The sequence below is a fragment of the Lagenorhynchus albirostris genome, chromosome 6 (genome assembly GCF_949774975.1).
Source record: "Lagenorhynchus albirostris chromosome 6, mLagAlb1.1, whole genome shotgun sequence".
In the NCBI taxonomy this organism is placed as follows: Eukaryota; Metazoa; Chordata; class Mammalia; order Artiodactyla; family Delphinidae; genus Lagenorhynchus; species Lagenorhynchus albirostris.
Window position 1 is genome coordinate 82584389 of NC_083100.1, and position 17840 is coordinate 82602228.

Here is a 17840-nt window from a genome sequence, read left to right on the forward strand (position 1 = left end):
GGGAAGACTCTAAGATATTATGTAATAACCAATAAGCAGACCTGAAAATGGAGAAAGCGAGCATATCTGCTATATTATTGACTCTGATTTGTTACAGTCAAATTAGACTGACCAACTATTCTAGTTTGCCTTGTCCTGTCCCAGTTTTAACACTGCAAGTCCTATTTCCCAGGAAACCTCTTAGTCCTGGGCAAACAAGAGTTGGTCACCCTAGTTAGACTCAGTCAGTAATACAAGATGTACATCTTATCTCTTGAGTTGATTATAGAGTTGATCCATGCACTGGGATTTGCTCTAAAGTGTTGGTTGATCTGATTTCCACCCCCACCCCCAGCCTCCCCTACTATCTACATCCCACACCAGAGTGGTATATTTGTAACTATTGATGAAACTACATTGACATATCATTATACAAAGTCCATAGTTTATATTAGGGTTCACTCTTGGTGGTGTATTTTCTGTACGTGTAAACAAATGTATAAAGGCATTTATCCACTACTGTAGTATCATAAAGAAGAGTTTCATGGCCCTAAAAATCTCCTAAGAATATACCTATTCATCTTTTCCTCCCCCTAAACCCCTGGCAACCACTGACTTTTTTTTTTTAACTGCTTCTATAGTTTTGTCTTTTCCAGAATGTCATATAGTTGGAATTATACAATATGTAGCCTTTTTAGATTGGCTTTCACTTAATAATATGCATTTAAGCATTCTCTATCACACAATTTTCTAACTATTTAGATTTAAAAAATATACTAGGAGTCTCAACAAATGAGAGGGACCTACATATCTTGACCCACAGAAGAGTCTACTCTCGGGAGGCTTAATTTACTTCTCTAAATCTCGATTTCCTCATTAGCAAAATGGAGAATAATAACACTTACCTTGGAATGCTGTTTTGAGGATTAGAGGTATTAGATAACAAATAACGCTATAATAGTGAATTGCTATTGTGAGATTATTGTGAAGGACCCAATGATATAGGAAGTAATTGATAAGAAAGAAAAAAAATGAGGGAGTAATACAAAGAAATAAAATAGTACTATCAGCAAAAGCCTTATAAGTTTTCTTCCTTAGAGAGAAGAGAGTGGGTTCCTATGGCACTTCTGCTTCTTTTGCTTCTGTTTGAGAATGATTTAGGAGGAGAGACTCCATTTGCAATAGCTACTCCCAAGATCTGTCCATGGAAGGCAGGATGTTACGAAATAATAGATTGATATGCTCTTTTTCTTTTTTTTTTTTTTTGGCTATGTTGGATCTTTGTTGCTGCATGCAGGCTTTCTCTAGTTGCAGCAAGCAGGGGCTACTCTTCATTGCGTTACACGGGCTTCTCATTGTGGCGGCTTCTCTTGTTGCAGAGCACAGGCTCTAGGCGTATGGGCTTCAATAGTTGCAGCTCAGTAGTTGTGGCACACGGACTTAGTTTCTCCACGGCATATGCGATATTCCCAGACCAGAGATCGAACCCGTGTCCCCTGCATTGGCAGATGGATTCTTAACCACTGTGCCACCAGGGAAATCCCTGATATGCTCTTAAATGTAGTCAGTAATGAGAGGTTAGATTTAGAGGGAAATTTGTCTCAAGATTCACTGTATGTGAAGGTTTAGGATGGGCTGGGTGGTAGAATATGAAAATGAGTGTGCCAAGCCCTCATGTGTTCACAGACGGTGTCAATATTTTTCAGTAGGATGGGTGTTTGGCATGCTCAGGTCTCCCATGGGTACTCAGTGTCTATTGCCATCTTCACACCTGATACTTGTTTTATGAATTTTACAATCTGTTTTCTTACTTGAATGATGTGCCAGATATTTTCTGTTTGCCTCCACCCCTCGCACCCTAAACCTACTTTCTATACTTCTCTACTCTGCTCTCTGTGCTGGAAGGCTGATCTGTATGGACCACATCAATAGGTCCCATTCAGGTACAGGTATCTTTTCCTAACTCTGTGTCAAGTTCTACATTTAAGATACTTCCTGGAGTTCTGAGAGAGGGAGACATTGAAATCTGTTACACAGAAAGTATCCATAAAATTTAATGAATTGTGGCAAGTCATAACAGATTGTGTGGATTGTACTACTACAGGTTCAGTTCCTCTATGTAGTAGGTGCTTAAATAATATGCACAATTAACATCACATGTTCCTTGTAGAGAACAAACATATGGACACCAAGGGGGGAAAGTGGTTAGGGGGTGTGGTGGTGTGATGAATTGGGAGATTAGGATTGACATATATACACTAATATGTATCAAATAGATAACTAATAAGAACCTGCTGTATAAAAATAAAATAAAATAAAATTCAAAACAAAACAATCACACGTTCCATTCTGAAAATAAGGCTAAAGCATTTTAGTTTTCTTCAAAGAGTAAATGTTGAAAAACTAAAATTTTTTTCAGGTTTCTGAAAGGGGTAACTGGGCTAGGACATTTACAATTTTTATTCCTTCATTCTTTTACTTTCCTTTTTCTTTCCTTTTCTCTCCCCCCACCCCACCTTTGTTTTTTTTAGCACTGCTTGAATAATGTAAGATGAGTACTGGTATAAAAGCATGGGTATCTGGAAGGCATAGATTTATCAGAAGGGACTGCCACCTAAGCAAAATTTGACACTAGCACTTGGACTCTTCCTTCCATTTTAATGATCTTCAGGATATAGTCTTTAGATAACAACAGATAAACAGAAAGATAAACAGAAACCTTTAGCTAGCTAATAATCAAAATCCTGTATAGGTAGATTACATTTTATTATTAAGCTCACATTTACAACTTAGGTTATACATGGGATATTTTGCAAAGTTGGAAGTTATTTTTTTCTAATTTTTTCTCCATTATCATGTTACTAATTTATTGTTATAATTAAGAAAGAAAAGGTTATTTAAGCATTTGCGAGAAAAGTCCCTAATAAAGTCTTAGTGTCTGTATTGTTTGAGATCTAGAGAACAAACTGATTCACTCCTAGATATCATTAAAATATTTAACTCAATTTCAATTATCATTGATAGGAATTTTTAATTAAAATGTTTCACAGAGTACAGGCTAAGTCATAATATAGTCTAGTGAAATCCCTTATTTCAGTTACTGCAATTTATATTTTCCTACAATTTTAATCTCTTCTCTGTATGTCACTAGAGTGGTAAGTTTTCATTATGTTCATTTCAAAATTTTGATGAATAATTTCATTAATGATCCCCATATAAAAGGCTATGTGTCTGTCCATCCATCCTCTATTCATACATTCATTTATGTGCCAGGAAATGTGTTAATGTGTGGAAAAGCAAGAAAAGAAACTAAATCATTACTGTCAGTGAACTTGCAGAACTAATGAAAGAGACAGGCAAAAAAATTGACAATTAGTGTGATGTGGTTAGGCTGCTAATTTAGACTGGGGTGGTCAGTGAAGGATTTTTTGAAGAAGGTGAAGGTCTAGAGGTAGGAAACAGGGGTTTGGGTGGATGGTAAGTTGCCAGTGAGCGGAATTATAACTGGGAATTATCTGAGTGAATGGAGAGAGTGAAGAGGCTAGAGGCTGAAGCTCATTCGAGGGCATAAAGGTCTGAGAGATCATGCCATATTTGGGGAGGTGTAATGTACATTGTTTAATACATCTGGAGTATAGGGGATTGGTGAGAACCACGATGTGCCCAAAGTTACAGGCCGGTGTCAGATCATGAAAGCTCTCTTGTGAGCTCGGAGAGTTTGCATTTTTATTTTCCAAAATTCATTGGCAAGTCAGTGATGGGTGTTGAGTAGAGCAGAGTGATCAAATATGTGTTTTAGAAGGATTACTCTCAGAGATGTGGAGAATAAATAGGAGGGGCCATTAGACTATGAGTGAATGAGAGCAGGGACCAGGTCTGTTTGCTCACCACTGTACCTCTAGGAACTTGCCCAGTGTCTGATGCATGGTAATTCTTTCATCAATATTTGTTGAATATAGGAATAAACACAGAGACCATGTAGGAACCTTTTGAGGTAATCCAGGTAAGAAATGATGGAGATAATTGAGAAGGATAAAAAAGTGGGTAGTTTGGATCAGTGTTTTTCAAATTTTTCTAATTAAGACCTACATTAGGAAATATACATACATGACTCAGTACATATAGGCATATGTGCACACATACCCACACTTAAAACTAATGTTTTACTAAACAGTATTTTCTCCTAGTACCTGTGGCACACACTATTTTCCATCCTATGTCATGCCATGCTATACTATTTGTATTAGTTTGCTAGAGCTGCTGTAATAAAAAACACAGACTTGGTGGCTTAAACAAAAGAAAAGCATTTTCTCACAATTCTGGAGGCTAGAAGTTTGAGGTCAGGGTGCCAGCAGGTTTGGTTTCTTTTGAGGGCCATGAGGAAAGCATCTGTTCCAGGCCTCACTCCTTGACTTGTAGAAGGCAGTCTTCTTCCTGTATCTTTGTATGGACTTAGCTCTTTGCATGTCTGTGTCCTAGTCTTTTCTTATAAGAACATCAGTTATATTGGATTAGGGTCCATGGATGTGACTTCATCTTACCCTAATTACCTCTTTAGGCCTTTTCTCTAAACACAGTCACGTTCTGAGGTATTGAATGTTAGGACTTCAACATATGAATCTGGGGGGACACAATAACACTATACTATTAAAAAAATCAACTGAGGTCCATTGTGCACATTAGGGTTCACCCTTTGTGCTGTCCATTCTGTGGGTTTTTAAAAATCTTTGTAATTACATGTATACATCTATATAGCATCATGTAGAATAGCGTCACTGTTCTAAAAATTTCCTGTGCTTCACCTCTTCGTTCTTCCCCTTCCCAAATCCCTGGCAGCTGCTAACATTTTTACCATCTCCATAGTTTTGCCTTTTCCAGATTTCATATAGTTAGAATCATACAGTATATAGCCTTTTCAGATTAGCTTCTTTCACTTAGTAATATTTTCTTTTTAAAATGTTACTTCTAAGCTGATTAAGTTGATTTCATGACCGACTAAAGGATTGCTAACTTCTATTTGGAAAACATCGGTGTAAGGAGATACTAAAGGAGGTAGAACTGTCAGGACTTGGTGACTGTTAAGGTAAGGAGAGGAGAGGAGTAGGGGTCTGGGACTTAGGAGACAGTCTGTGATGAATATCTGGCTGACATGCAGGTGTTAATTGAAGTCCTGGATGTGGTTGGGTCCACCCATAAAGTGAAGAGAGGGTGAAAATTGAAGAGCTGAGGAATAAATCCTAGAGAATGTGAATTCCATAGGTGTCAAACTTCGTCTTGGGTTTAAATTTGAGATGAACATCTTTAGCTGTGTTGGTTTACCATTTTGTTCCTGTGAGTTGTTCATATCTTGTATAAACAGTTTTTATTGATTTATTGACCTTTTTAACAGTTTGAGATAGAGTTTTCTATATTAAAGGAAATATTTGAAAACATATAGTAATGGACTATTTTGCCCTTTTTATTTGTCTTTTAGCTATGTCTATGATGTTAGTAGCTATGCAGAAATTTTAGATTTTTATGTAGTCAATTTTACCAACGTGTAACTTTATATCTCCTGAATTTTATGGCATGCTTAGCAAGGCCTTCTCCACTCTAATGTTTCATAAAGAACATTGCTGTATGTTTTCTTAAAGTACATTTATTCATTTGTTTAAGCTTTAAATTTGAAAATTTTATTATTCTGAAATAATGTTGATGTATGGGGCAACATAGGGATCTAATTTTGGTTTTACCCATATGACCTGGCAAATGACCTAGCACTCTTTATTAAAGAATTCTCTTTTCTTCTCTGATTTTAAATGATATATTTATCACATACCAATATATAATATGTATTTGAGTTATTTCTGAAGTCTTCATTCTGTTTCATTAGTCTGCCTGTCTACTCCTGACCAGAACAACATAATTTTAATTCATTTTATGATATACCTTTGAGATACTGACTAGGGCTAGTCTTTCACCCACATACATTTCCATGGATAGCTTCACTTATTTAGTCTTCCAAGTGATCTTTAAAATAAATTGTCAGATCATGTCTCCACCTTAGAAGTCCCCACCCCCAAACAAACAAATACTTTGGAAACTTGACTGGGACTGTAATGAAATGACAAAGTAGGAAGGTTGCCTTCTTCCCACTAATGACTCATTATATATAATTTTATTGGGTATCCATCTGGTTTAGGAAAATGGACTTATAGCATCTGCAAAAATTTATTCCCCAACCCATAAGAAAATACAAGAAAAGTAAGTTCTATGCAAAACAATGCCCTTAGCATACCTGGCAGACAGAACATACCAAAACTGCAAAAATAACTTTCTGTAAAGGACAAAAAAAATGACCAAATTCCAGTAAGTGATCTTTCACATCACCATCTCATATCCAAAGAAAAATTGTGAGGAAGACAAGAGGGAGACAAGCAAGGAGCTATAATGGTGATTTGGAAGACTGCCTCAAAATATTATATCTACCCTGAATCTGGAAAAAAATCAAAATCAAAACCTGGAAAGGTATCTGTCGAAATCAGAGCAAGAGCTACAGGTCAGAGGCTTAAGAGTTCCTGTGATTTAAAGGGACAGGCCCAGTTTACAGGGAGAGATGCAATTACATGGACAGACCTGATTTAAATAGGCACTCTTCAAAATGCACAACTTCTGGAGGAAAAAGTTGCAAAGGACTGGAAAGTGCTCCTTTGCAGTCTGGTAGTTAAGTAGAAATAGAAAAGAAGGGTGGGGGAGATTTTTAAGAAAGGCAAGAAAAAAAGAGAACCATGAAATTAGAGGACGCATACCCTTTCCCCAACATCAAAACAAATAAAAACTCCTTGCTAAAGTTTCTTGACTGTGCTGTACTGACAGAAGAGTGTGGTATTAAGAATTGGGAATACTGGAAAATACTCCAGTATAATAAAAATGAACAAAAGAAAGATAAAGTCCATATAGAGATATTGCAGAAAATTAGTAAATGAAATTTCTCACATAACTGAGAAAATTAACCACGCCTCACCTTGAAAAATGAAAACAAAGCAGAAGAAAGCTGTAAGCCAGTAACTCTAAACAAAATTAAATACACTCAAACAAGCATTTGAGGATTTGAGAAACCATCTTTAATCAGAAATTTGAAAATTAAAACAGAAACGGACAAAAGAAAATTGAGAAGAGAGATTGAACTCAGAAATAGAAAAAAAAAAGTATCTCGTAAATGAAGAAATAAGTTACAATAATTAGCTCAATAAATATTATAAATTCCAAGAATAAACTTGAAGAAAAGTTTATTAAGGCACGTTGGAAAAAAAAAAAAAAACTAGGTAAACAAAGAAATGAAAATCAAAAGAAATGACAAAATCAAAAAAGAAGAAAAAAATGGTCAGAGAGAAAGTAGTAAAAAGGGAAACAAGGAAAAAGGTAATAACATTAATATTCTCAGAATCTGTAAGGAAGAAAACAATTTGAAAAAGGAACAGAGGTAGTATTTAAAACCATAATCCAAGAAAAATTTTCAGAGATAAGAAAAGACCTAATTTATGCATTGAATGGGTTCATCACATACCTGGGAAAATTAAGAATAATAAACTCTAAGACATATCTTAGTAAAACAATTAAATTTCAAAGATAAAGGTAAAATTCACCAGTCTTTAAAAAAAACTCAAATAATTCATAAAGACAAAGTAAACTGGCATCAGGCTTTTCAAACCGAGACACAAAAGAAGACAAAAATGGAGCAGCACTTAAAAAAAATTTTAATTGAGGAACATGCCAACTAAGAATTTTACATCCAGACAGCTGACCTTCACACGGCAAGGCTATTAAAGGTTTCAACACATGAGAACATCAGGATCTCTGCACTCATTGGCTATTCTTGAGGACTCTACTAGAAGATGAGCATCTCCTAACTAGGTAATGACTGGGAAATCTTCAGCAAAAGGACTGTTGTGCATATTTAAAATATATGTGTTTGAGACTACAACTAAGGAAAAGATGAGAATTAAAGACTGATGTGCAAGTATTATAAATTGTGGCAATATATAATGTCAATGATGAAACTCAATAAAACTAAAAATAGAAGTAAATGGGGAAGAGGTACATAGAGAAAGCTTATTGCTGTATAGATAATTGGTAAGTGTTAAAACATACTGAACAACAACTGATAAATCAGAGTAAAAGGTTAAATAAGAAAACAGTGAACTAAGGGCATTAAATAATTTATATATAGAAAGGTAACCATTAGAATAAAAATACAACCTTTCTAAAGATACATCTTGAGGAGAAAGAAATATACTAACTCTAATAAAATATACACAACTATGAAATAGTAATATGTTGAAATGCAGTGTAGCAATTATATCAATAAATGTGAATGGGCTTAACTCATCTATTAAGGGGAAAAGATTTTCATTTTGGCCTCCCCAGTAAGACCCAGATATATGCTGTACAGAATAGAAAACCTAAAATAAAGTAATTCAGGAAGACTAAAAATAAAGGGATGTTTATACTGGATGTTGCTGGAATTTCAGAAGGGAATGCAGTGTAACAAATCTGTGTTTCAAATGTATGACATAACCTCTCTGTAGTGAAGGGGATGGGGGAAAGAAGAACTGACCTAAGTAACTTTGGAGAATGGTGTTTTTGTTTTCTTTTTAAACATCCTTATTGGAGTATAATTGCTTTACAATTGTGTGTTAGTTTCTGCTTTATAACAAAGTGAATCAGCTATACATATACATATATCCCCATATCTCCACCCTCTTGCTTCTCCCTCCCACCCTCCTTATCCCACCCCTCTAGGTGGTCACAAAGCACCAAGCTGATCTCCCTGTGCTATGCGGCTGCTTCCCACTAGCTATCTATATAAGTCCATGCCACTCTCTCACTTCGTCCCAGCTTACCCTTCCCCTCCCCATGTCCTCAAGTCCATTCTCTACGTTTGCATCTTTATTTCTGTCCTGCCCCTAGGTTCTTCAGAACCATTTTTTTTTTTTTTTTTTTTTTAGATTCCATATATATGTGTTAGCCAACGGTATTTGTTTTTCTCTTTCTGACTTACTTCACTCTGTATGACAGACTCTAGGTCCAACCACCTCACTACAAATAACTCAATTTCGTTTCTTTTCATGACTGAGTAATATTCCATTGTATATATGTGCCACAGAATTGTGTTTTGATGGGAAACTATAAAGCTAAAACCAAAAGAAACAGTACATAAACACTGTAGTCTAGTCAGTAACTTTATCTCTCAAGGGAGTATCGGTTAACAATTCTGAATCTGCTTTTCCTGTGTACTGGAGAGGTGGATGATTAGAATCATGTTTTTCTCACGTATTTTGTAATTTTTATTTATAGACTTATTTTGAATGAATTCTTTTTCTCTGTACTTACTGTTTCCTATTTAGGTTTTGGGTTTTTTGTCTTTTGGATTTTTTTTTGTTTTTGTTTTTAATCTCAACTCTGTCCTGGGACTAACAAGTCCAGAACCAGCCTTATATTGTTGGCTCAAGCTTCCATCTTATTTGGGGGACATTCCGGATATAGTCTCCAAGGCTGAAGACTGCTTGGCCAGGTGCTGGCTACAAAGCTGGTCTGTTTACTTCATCTTTGCTTGGTGGTCAGCTTATGACAAGACCTAGACTAAGACAGAAGACAGCTTTAGCTTCTTTTCATGTCCATTCACATTGGGTGAATCTTGTTCCAACTCCTCTTTTCATAAAGTGAGTCTGTGTCCAATCCTTTACTGGATATGGAACATTTAGTCCTTAGTATGTTGGAGAAAATGAATTCCTACCTGTCTCTGCTTGCTTCTGGAATCAGAGCTCAGCAGGCCAGAACCTTGATCCCTGCATTGCATTAGATTTCTCTTTCATTTCTGCTCCATGGAGATGTGTGTGTGTGGGGTGTGTGTGTGTGTGTGTGTGTGTGTGTGTGTCTTTTGAAATTTTTGTTTTATATTTTATATACTGTTTTGTGTAGTAAAGTCTAAAAATATGAACTGCAATCTGACTTGAAATTTCTTATTCCCTTTGAGAGTAGAATTTCAAATTTTTTATGTATCCTGCACATTTTTTTTAATTTATTGCTAAATTTTTAATCTGTAAACAATATTAGTGTGATCTCTCATCTATTACAATTTCAAACTGGCCATTGTGCAAAGGAACGCTATTGAATTTTATATATACGTATTTTTTTTATAACCAGGTACCTTAAATTTTTTTTCTATTTTTCTTACATTTTTATAGTATATTTGCTATTGTTTATATGAATGAAATTTTAACATCTGAAAATAATGACAATTTTGCATATTCTTTTCTAATGCCTATACTTACTTTATTATTTTGGGTAAATGTACTAACTGTAACTAAATGTACTAACTGTAATTTCAAGAAGGATATTGTTGTCTAATTCCTAACTTCAGTGAAAACAATTCAGTTAATGTTTCTCCATATTGTATGACATAGCATCTTTTTATTTTCTTTAGGTCCACTAGATTGTAGATTAATTAAAAAGTAGTTTAAAACCTACAATCATTAAAAATTATGTGTGGGCTTCCCTGGTGGCTCAGTGGTTGAGAGTCCGCCTGCCGATGTAGGGGACACGGGTTCGTGCCCCGGTCTGGAAAGATCCCACATGCCGCGGAGCGGCTGGGCCCGTGAGCCATGACTGCTGAGCCTGCGCGTCTGGAGCCTGTGCTCTGCAACGGGAGAGGCCACAGCGGTGAGAGGCCCGCGTACTGCAAAAAAAAAAAAAAAAAAAATTATGTGTAACTTAAACTTCACATTTTAACTTAAGTATTCATTTGTCACACTTTTGTTATAGAATCAAGTCTTCTTATTTGAATATGGGCTACTGATTGGAGATTTACACCCTCTTTAGCATAAACCATACCCATAAAACATTGCATAGAATTTGTTTTTTAAGTACCTGGCATTTTAAGATATTTATGAAGTAACATGATTCATAATACTTCTAAACTATGACCTTACCCCAACCATTATTGTTTTCTGAAGTACTTTAATTGTTCATACTTATTGCATCATTCCAAAGAATTTAACTGAATTTTCTTAGAAACACTAACTCTTTTTTGACATATATATATATATATATATATATATATATATATTTTAACATCTTTATTGGAGTATAATTGCTTTACAATGGTGTGTTAGTTTCTGCTTTATAGCAAAGTGAATCAGCTATACATATATTCACTTATAACACTTATAACTTAGTGAATATTCACTTATAACAAAGTGAATCAGCTATACATATACATATATCTCCATATCTCCTCCCTCTCCACCTTCCCTACCCCACCCCTCTAGGTGGTCACAAAGCACTGAGCTGATCTCTCTGTGCTATGTGGCTGCTTCCCACTAGCTATCTATTTTACATTTGGTAGTTTATATATGTCCATGCCTCTCTCACTTTGTCCCAGCTTACCCTTCCCATTCCCCGTGTCCTCAAGTCCATTCTCTACGTCTGCATCTTTATTCCTGTCCTGCCCCTAGGTTCTTCAGAACCATTTTTTTGTTTGTTTTTAGATTCCATATATATGTGTTAGCATACGGTATTTGTTTTTCTCTTTCTGACTTACTTCACTCTGTATGACAGACTCTGGGTCCATCCACCTCACTACAAATAACTCAATTTCATTTCTTTTTATGGCTGAGTAATATTCCATTGTATATATGTGCCACATCTTCTTTATCCATTCACCTGTTGATGGACACTTAGGTTGCTTGCATGTCCTGACTATTGTAAACAGAGCTGCAGTGAACATTGTGGTACATGAGTCTTTTTGAATTCTGGTTTTCTCAGGGTATATGCCCAGTAGTGGGATTGCTGGGTCATATGGCAGTTCTAGTTTTAGTTTCTTAAGGAACCTCCATACTGTCCTCCATAGTGGCTGTATCAGTTTACATTCCCACCAACAGTGCAAGAGGGTTCCCTTTTCTCCACACTCTCTCCAGCATTAATTGTTTGTAGATTTTTTGATGATGACCATTCTGACTGGGGTGAGGTGATACCTCATTGTAGTTTTGGTTTGCATTTCTCTAATGATTAGTTTTGTTGAGCATCCTTTCATGTGTTTGTTGGCAATCTGTATATCTTCTTTGGAGAATGTCTATTTAGGTCTTCTGCCCATTTTTGGATTGGATTGTTTGTTTTTTTGATATTGAGCTGCATGAGCTGCTTGTAAATTTTGGAGATTAATCCTTTGTCAGTTGTTTCATTTGCAAATATTTTCTCCCATTCTGAGGGTTGCCTTTTTGTCTTGTTTGTGTTTTCCTTTGCTGTGACACTTATATTTTATTGATTGTTGTAGCTTCTAATACTTATGTGGTTATAGCTCAGTGTAAACAGTGTTTTGTAACATAGAACTTCATATTCACTTATCAAGTTGAAGCAAATGTGTATTAACCTATTGACGATTAGTCTGTTATCTGCCAGTAGTTGTAAATCCATGATTACTAATTTCTTTTTTAGAGAGAAAGCTAAGCAGTTATTATTCCTGGAAGCAGACCAAGTAGATGTCAATTAAATCTTCTTTTTAAAATTCTGTATATTTGTCTCCCCAAGGAAGGTCATAGCAGTCCGAGTTTACTTTTTAAAAATTAGAAATGTCTATTGAATTTTAATATATTCATTATTTTAATTTTGCAATGACAGTGTGATTTTTCTCTTAAAGTGAGCTGTATCATTAGTGTTCTTAATATTGAGCTATGCTTGCATTCTGTCATATTATCATTTGAATTTTATTGTTATAATACATTAACATTTTAATAAATTTGACTACATTATTTTTTTTAATATACACTGAAATCAACTTGCTATCATTTTATTTAGGATTCTTGCATTGAAATTCACATGTGAAACTGGTCTACATCTTTGCAAACTGCCTTCTTCATAGTTTGGAAATTTTTATAATCTACTGAAGACTCATAAACTTAAATGACATTATTCTTTGAATTTTGTCATGGATGGGATTTTCAAATAGATGTTTCCTACATTGAGAAGTTTCTTATTAATTGGCAATAGCATTGGTATCAATCATCACCGCCACCTATTTCCACTCAACCTTCCTGACATTTCTCCAATCTCCAGTGGGGAGCTTCTGTCTCTTATTCCTAGAGTAAATAAATGATGAACAAAATGAAATATTATACTATATATCATCTGCTGAGTAAATGGTAGGGCTGGGGGTAGATAGTTTTTTATTCCACATAGACACACACTCTCTCACACACGCTTTCTCTCGTATCATAACAGAAGATTAATACAAATTGAAATCATTACTGAGGGCCTTTCTCTCCAGTGGCATTAGGTACATGATTTTCTACTGACACTAATGGAACTTCAGTAGGTTTATCTCAGGAAATTGATCCTAAGGATGGCAAACTTTGTTTTTCAAAATTGTTCTACTTGAGAAGATTAAATTTTCTTTACACAGGAGGTAGATTTAAATAAACATATGAAAAAAGGAAATGATAAAGTTCATGAACATTTAGATAAGGATGCATCTTGATCATTTCCTTTCTCTGAAATGAATATTCTATTAAATTTATTTACACACTCATTCAAACTGTACTTTCTTTGTGGGTTAATCAGTTCTTAGATTATTAAGCATTTATAATCTTTTTTCATCTACTCATTTTTTTTTAGATAGAGACGGCAGCTGAGGACAGAGGGGATATATGGGCATATTCAAGTTATTAGCAATGTATTAGAGGTGAGAAATGCTTTTGAAAAAATAACAAGTGGATATACATCTAGCTATTACATTTCTGTTTTGAAAATCAAATATTCTATTATTGGCAGATAATTTTCTGCCTCTGGTGTAGGTGTATAATTTCTTATTTTTGAGGTTGGTAAACGTTCCTTAAAGTGATATTTTTATCTAAGTGCCCACATTAATACCTATATTTATTTTAGAATCAAGCATGGTATATTACCATGCAGACTTCCTTTTGCATTTTTGTTATGAGACATTATTAAACATTTCATGTGTTTTAAATTATTTATAATGCTACACACAGCAGCATCTTAAACTATTTGCTGATCTATCTAGAAATTGCATTTCTGATCATGGTCTGCATGCTCAAGAAGGGGGAAAAAAAACTTTATTGTGGTCTTTAAAAAACAATAATGAACTGAATTTATAAAATACAAAGGAATCAGATCCTAATGTGAATGAGGGTAACTTTCAGAAAAAGGTTGTAACATAGTGATAACAGATTTAAGTATAGAAAATAACCAACAAAGCTACCTTGTTGTCAAACCAGTAACAACAAATTTTGCCAGAGATTAGTTGTTAACAAAGCTATGAAAAGAAGACATTTGGCACCTTGTGGTTTTAACAGAAGAAAACAGTTGAACCAAGAGTGGAAATATTTTTTTAGTATTACTTAAACATTAGAAAGGACATTGAATAATAAAATAATCTTTCATTATTAAGCTTCTTTCTCTTTAGGTTTATTAACATTTTCATATTTACCATAATTTTCTTAAGGAAATTGCCAAGCACTTTCTTTAGCTGGGCTAACTTGGCTTTAATTGATCTGTTTTCTGGTTTCCCCAGTTTATAATTAATAGCATGAAAAGAAAAACCCATTTGTACTGCCCATCCCCGAGTAGCCATGGCTATAAAATGTAGAACAGTGAATAAATATATCTTTACATTTTCATTCAGAAGTCCGGCAATGATGACTTAAGTCTGTTGTCTGGCACAACTCCCAAGTACTTGTAAAGAGACCAAGATCTCTGAAAATGATAGGTCCTTTCCAACACACCCTGCTGAAAATTTTGTCAGTTGTAAAACAGTTGTTAGCCATTGTGGGGTTTGGGGCAACAGGGATTTACATGACTATTGAGATAATTTTTTTTTAGAACTGTGTAGGGTCTAGCCAGCTGTTCTTGGCAACATTTTAAACAGCATTAAGTTTCCTGGGAATGCCAAGGATCAGGTCCAGGGGAGCTGACTTTGTCACCATAATTATTTCCAAGCTTATTCTGTTCCAAAACAAAGCAACTTGAGGACAGGTCTGTTGTAAATTTTCTAAGACTGCTTCACATGCAAAGTCCTTCACACGCAAGGTCTCTTCCAGACACATGTGTTTGGACCAATTCAGATATGGTTTCTTTGAGTTTTGCTACTTGGCACTGTTACTACAGTCTTGGTCAAAGTCTGAAATTTCAAGATTTAATAGTCATAGGGGAATCATGGCCTCAAATTCACTGTTCCATTGTATGAGAGATGTCAATATGTGAGCCTGTCCAAAGAATGGGTACCAACATTAAGGACAAGAATTGCTTCATATCATCCCCAAACAGTTGTAAATGGTTTAATTTCTATGTGTGCACATGGGTGGAGAGGAGGAAATTGAGTCTCCATTGATCTTAACGTGTATGGAAAGAGTGTCTATTCAATGAACTTTATAATATGCTTAACAACTTAATGAGTTTTAGAATGAAAGGAATCATGTAAATCATTGCAAGTTCACTGTTAAAGTTCATTATCAGATTAAAATGCCATGACCCCGAAAGAAGTGACTGGAGGGACCACATCATCTCACTTTTTATAGGTGAACTGTAAACTTATCAGATTAAACTGCCATGACCCCGAAAGAAGTGACTGGAGGGACCACATCATCTCACTTTTTATAGGTGAACTGTAAACTAATCACATCCATGGAATACCCTGTCCCATTCTTCCCTCCCTATCCCCGCAATTCCAGGAAGGGGTTTGAAAAAGAACCCAGGTATTTGACAGTACATGCTGGGTAAAGACTTGTCCTCCAAACATGTTTTCGTTTGTTTTTTAAATTGCATTTTTTTAAATACATCCTTATTGGAGTATAATTGCTTCACAGTGCTGTGTTAGTTTCTATTGTACAACAAAGTGAATCAACCATATGCATACACGTAGAGGTTTACAAATTTCACACGAGTGGATGAGACTCAGATCTTATATACCAGCTCAGGCAAACTTTGTGCTTATGTATTACATAATAGAGCAGTTTGGTTTGCAGAACCTGATTTAGGCATAAGTCTTTAAAGGACAAGGGGTGCATTTATTGGAGACCTAAGTGTTAGAGCTGGAGGCAACTATAGACAACATTTGCCAGTATTTTTTCAAAGGCAAATAAATTGCACAGAGAAATTATGTGACATGGTTGGGTCATAGACTTACTCAGGGCTAGACCTAGAGTACAGATCTCCTAACTCTTGATGATGTTTCACTAGATTGGGAAAAAAAAAAAAAAAATCAGCAGGGTTAGAAGCAGCATGAAAGTAAAGATCCATTTTTTGTTGTTGTATTTAGTCAGGGCATCTTTATAGAGTGCTTTGGCCATCTCTCTATAGATATTCAGGATATATACTTTCTTGTGGAGTCTCTGTTGCAGTGATTTGGGAAACATACAGTATTTTCAGTGAACTTTGTTTTCTTCAGGTTGATGATTTCACTTTGTTTCCTTGTAGTACTTCATTACAGAAGGTCATCTTTCAAAATTTATTTTTTTAACACTAGTAGAAATAACTTTTATGATGTAGCTAACTTGAACTCCAGGATTTATTTATTTCAAAGGAATTGGTTCACAATAGAATTTACACTGTATTATGTATTAAATCTATTTGATCTATTTTTTTCAAAAGTTCAAGGTCTTTTTGTACCTTTCTGTTAAACTTAGTTACACACATGGCCCTGGTAATTGCCTCTGAGGGCATCTGTATTTTGAAGTATGTAATGCAGTCCACATATATATCTGGTAAGCCATAGAATTTTGCGCTCTTGTGTAATATTGTAATTTTTTTTTAATGATAGCCAAATGCTTTAGAAATGCATTGTCGGATATGGCAGACACATATTTACATTAAATTAAATTAATTTAATGTAAATATATGGCTATTTAAATTAATATTAGTTAAATTTAAATAAAATTTAAAATTTAGCTCCCAAATCACACTAGCCACATTTCAAGTGCTTAGCAGCCACACGTGGCTATAGCTCTGTATCGGGTAGCACAGACATAGGACATTTCTGTTATCACAGAACGTTCTATTGGACTGCTCTTCTCTAGAAGAATTAGTACTCCGTCCCAAGATCCTTGCATTCAAAATGCCTCTGATACCTGAAGAACCACATATCAATTGGTAAATATATCAAGCATGTGATTTTTCTGAAATATTTTAATTCATGACACATTAACACTTTGTGCTATTTTGTTGACCTTGTCACTTTCTAGATGTGCAGTTTTGAAAAATGTACTCCCTGTGTTTCAATTCCCATCTTTTAAAATAGAGAACATGATATTTGATAGTATTGTTGTGAGAATGAAATGATATAATTCAGGTAAAGTGCTCAGCACATTATCTGGTATAGTTTAAGTACTTAATAATCAGGAGGTCCTCGAATTACTGCCCTTCCCCAATATACACAAATACTTAGTAACTGTTAATGAAAATGTTTATACTATGACACCTTTTCTTAGACTACTCTGAAGTTAAAAAAGCAATGAGGGATTCTGAATAACAGAAAATGATTAGAATCTACGTCTTAAAGCAGTCATCATCTCCATTGTATTTTAGTAATACCTTGAACGTTTTATTTTCATACTTGTATATTGTTTAGTGACTGGGCCTAATTATAGCTTATATTTGGGGAGTAGAGTTTGTGTATATGGGAGGGTATAAAAATTTACTGTAGATTGAGATTGTATTAAAAGCAATGTATCTTTGCTGATGTATATATATTTGAGCCAATTCCATGACAGTAGTTGCTATAGACTGAATGTTTGTGTCTCTGCAAAATTTATATGTTGAAATTCTAACCCCCAATGTACTCATATTAAGAAGTAGGGCCTTTGGGAGGTGAT